Raw genomic sequence first — 4,016 nt, forward strand, 5'->3', positions numbered from 1 at the left:
GAATCCACTGCAATGAGAAGCCCGCGCACCACAACAAAGAGTAGCCCCCGCTTGCCGCAACTGGAGAAAGCCCACACATAGCAACGAAGACCCAATGCAGACAAAAATTAATTAATTAATTAAATAATTTTTTTAAAAAAAAGTTACAACAATGGAGGCAAGAATATACAGTGGGGAAAAGACAGCCTCTTCAATAAATGGTATTGGGAAAACTGTAGAGCTATGTGCAAAAAAAAAAAAAAAAAAAGAAAGAAAGAAAGAAAGAAAGAAACTGGACCACTGTACACAAAACAAACTCAAAATGGATTAAAGACTTAAATGGAAGACCTTTTTTATGATTTTTAAAATCGTAAAACTTGTAGAAGAAAACATAGGCAGCAGGCTCTTTGACATCAGCCTTAGCAATATATTTTTGGATCTGCCTCATTGGGCAAGGGAAACAAAAGCAGAAGTAAACAAATGGGACTACATCAAACTAAAAACCTTTTGCACAGTGAAGAAAGCTATCAACAAAACAAAAAGGCAGCCTATTGAATGAGAGAAGATATTTGCAAGCAACCTATCCTATAAAGGATTAATATACAAAATATACAAAGAACTCATATAACTCAATGTCAAAAAAACAAACAATCTGATTAAAAAATGGGTAGAGGACCTGACCAGATATTTTTCCAAAGAAGACATACAGATGGCCAACAGACACATGTAAAGGTGCTCAACATCACTAATCATCAGGGAAATGAAATCAAAACCACAGTGAGATATCATCTCACATCTGTCAGAATGGCTATAACAAATAACCAGTGTTTTTGAGGATGTAGAGAAAGGGGAACCCTCAATGCACTGTTGGTGAGATTATAAATTGGTGCAGTCACTATGGAAAACAGTAAGGAGTTTCCTCAAATAAATTAAAAACAGACCTACCTTATGATCCAGCAATTCTACTTCTGGGTATTTACCTGAAGAAAATAAAAACACTAATTCAGAAAGATATATGTACCACAATGTTTATTGCATTATTTACAATAGTCAAGATATGGAAGCAGCCTAAATGTCCATCGATAGATGAATGGATAAAGTCGATGCAATATATACAGGTACACACAATAGAATATTACTCAGTGATAAAAAAAAATCAAATCTTGCCATTTGCCACATGAATGGACCTAGAGGGTATTATGCTAAGTGAAATAAGTCAAAGAAAGATAAATATAGTATGGTCTCACTTATATGTGGAATCTAAAAAAATAAAACAAACAAACAAAACAAAACAAAATCAGACTCATAGGTACAGAGAACAAACAGGTGGTTGCCAGACAGGAGACGGGTGGGGGAATGGGAAAAATGGGTAAAGGGAATTAAGAGGTACAAACTTCCAGTTAAAAAGTAAATATATGTCATGAGGAAGTATTATACAGCATAAGGAATATCATCAATAATATTATAGTAACTTTGGATGGGGACATATGGTTACTAGACTTACTGTGGTAATTATTTGTAATGTTTTTAAATGTAGATCACTTATAGTATATCTGAAACTAACAATATTATTGTATGTCAATTATACTTCAATAAAAACTAAACTAAGTTAAATTAACTTAATAAAATTCTAACTCAGGGGACTTCCCTGGCGGTCCATCGTTAAGCCTCCACGCTTCCAATGCAGGGGGCACAGGTTCGATCCCTGGTCAGGGAACTAAGATCCTACATGTCACATGGTGCGGCCAAGAAGAAAAAAATTCTAAGTCAGTCTCAAGGGGTAGAATATGTAGAAAAGCAAAAATTCTCAAAAATGCAAAATAAATCATATGATATTTCAAAATGTTATCGCATGTGGTATATTGCATTAAGGACCCCAGTTATTCATTCACCTGTCCCTAAATTCATTCACCTTTGCCATGTAATTTTGTAGCACTTCCCACTCTGAATCTGGGCTCAGCCATGTGATTTGCTTTAGCTAATGGGATGCTAGCAACTACAAACACAAGCACAGCCTTTAAGGGGCTGCACTGTTGGACTTGCCCACCTTTGCCCTCTGTCGTTAACGTAAGGATATATTCAGGCTATTCTGCTGGAGGTCAAAAGCTACATGGGCCAGACCCAAGTCACCCTGTCTTCCCAGTCAAGGCCATTCTAGATCAGCCAATAGCCAACCCTCAGCCAAAATCAGCAGGGCTGCCTACCAGACTCACAGCTGGCCACAGACATGTGAGGGAGCCATGCTGAGATCAGCCAGAACAAAACCACATCAGCTGAACCCCTCAAACACCCAAGCAAAATAATTATTTACGATTGCCAATTGTCTGTTATGTATTAGATAAAATGATGTGAGGAAATATTTTCCCTTTAAATGTATATCACTGATGAGATCCTATATATTTACTAGAATATTATTTTTTAAATTTAGTAGAATTTATTATTTACTAAGATTATAAAATATGCACGTATAAACCTACTCATTATGTACCATCGTATTCTACAACTTGGAATATCCATCATTGTTTTAATGGGGAGGGTGGGGGTGAATAGGGAGGTATTTACTCCCTGAAAGGGGATTTCTGCTAAATAATTGGATGGATATGAATTTCTGTGCACAGGGCATTCTGAGACTGCTCCTCATCTCTGAATAAAATTAGAGGAGGGTACTAACCTCATCCCAAGTCAAGCAGCTGGGATCAACGTGGAGGATTTCTCCCCATCTCTCCAAAGACACTGGCTTGTCCTGGCTGAGAAGTAAATGTGCTCTGCCCTGCTTCCCTCAGAAGGAGGAACTGTGGGGTCCCCGATGATCAGGGAGCAAAGACTGGATTGAGAAAGCATCTTTCATCACAGCTGCTCTTTTCTGCAACTAAGGGGCCATGAGCCTGCAGAGTTCCAATTGTAGGAGACCTACTGCATTTCCTTTGGGCCACTGCACCTCAATAAATGGCTTCTGTTTTAAGAGTCTAGATGTCAAAAGGGCTTAAACGCACCTGCTGTATTTGGGCAGGATTGGATAAAGATATTTTGATACTCTAAGTATTAACGAGATCGTGGTGCCCACTGCCATATGTGATTCAAAATAATATATGCTTTTTAATGACACAAAATGTCTTGTATGCTGAGATCTAGCTATTCTGATTGTAAACTTCCTGACATAATACAAAAAGCCAAACTTCTATTTTAGTGGATTTTTGTTTATTTTTTTATTTTGGGGAAACGGGGGAGATTGTTTTTCTGTCCACTTTGCTGGTTCCCAAATAACCCTTGTGTTAGGTAATCTATCTATAAGTAGATTAGGAAAAAAACCCAGGAAAACTAGATTTTTTTTTTTCCCCTGGGCCTCTCGGACTGCCCTAGCCAGGTGCACCCATTTTAAAAAGCAAACAGTCTACACCAACAGCAAACTTTAATTAATAAATACAAAATGAGGGCTTCCCTGGTGGCGCAGTGGTTGAGAGTCCTCCTGCCGATGCAGGGGACACGGCTTCGTGCCCCGGTCCGGGAAGATCCCACATGCCGCGTAGCGGCTAGGCCCGTGAGCCATGGCCGCTGAGCCTGCGCGTCCGGACCCTGTGCTCCGCAGCTGGAGAGGCCACAATAGTGAGAGGCCCGTGTACCGCAAAAAAAATAAATATATAAAAATAAATACAAAATGAGTAAAGTTTCACACAATGTGCCTTGGAAAAATAACTTATTTCTGAATGTGATTGCATTGTGAGAACAAACTCTAATTAGTAATACAAGTTCAGCCTACAAATATTTATGTTGAATACTCTTATTATTTAATAAACTTGCTAACCACCCTTCTGATTTTATTTAGCCTGCTTTTAAATTTTAATTAGATGTAATGTTCAGACAAATATAAAATGCTAGCATTTAAAGAGGAGTCGATGGATAAAGTATAGCTTTCATCCTCATAAAGGGGGCCTGCCCTTATGAATCCCAAACTTAGCCTGTACAAAGTTTCTCAGGACTCTCTGCGTTAAGAAAGGTCCTTCTTATCCAAGGAACTGCAAACATAATGCATGTGATAG

Source organism: Physeter macrocephalus, chromosome 6 (assembly GCF_002837175.3).
Source record: "Physeter macrocephalus isolate SW-GA chromosome 6, ASM283717v5, whole genome shotgun sequence".
Taxonomy (NCBI): Eukaryota; Metazoa; Chordata; class Mammalia; order Artiodactyla; family Physeteridae; genus Physeter; species Physeter macrocephalus.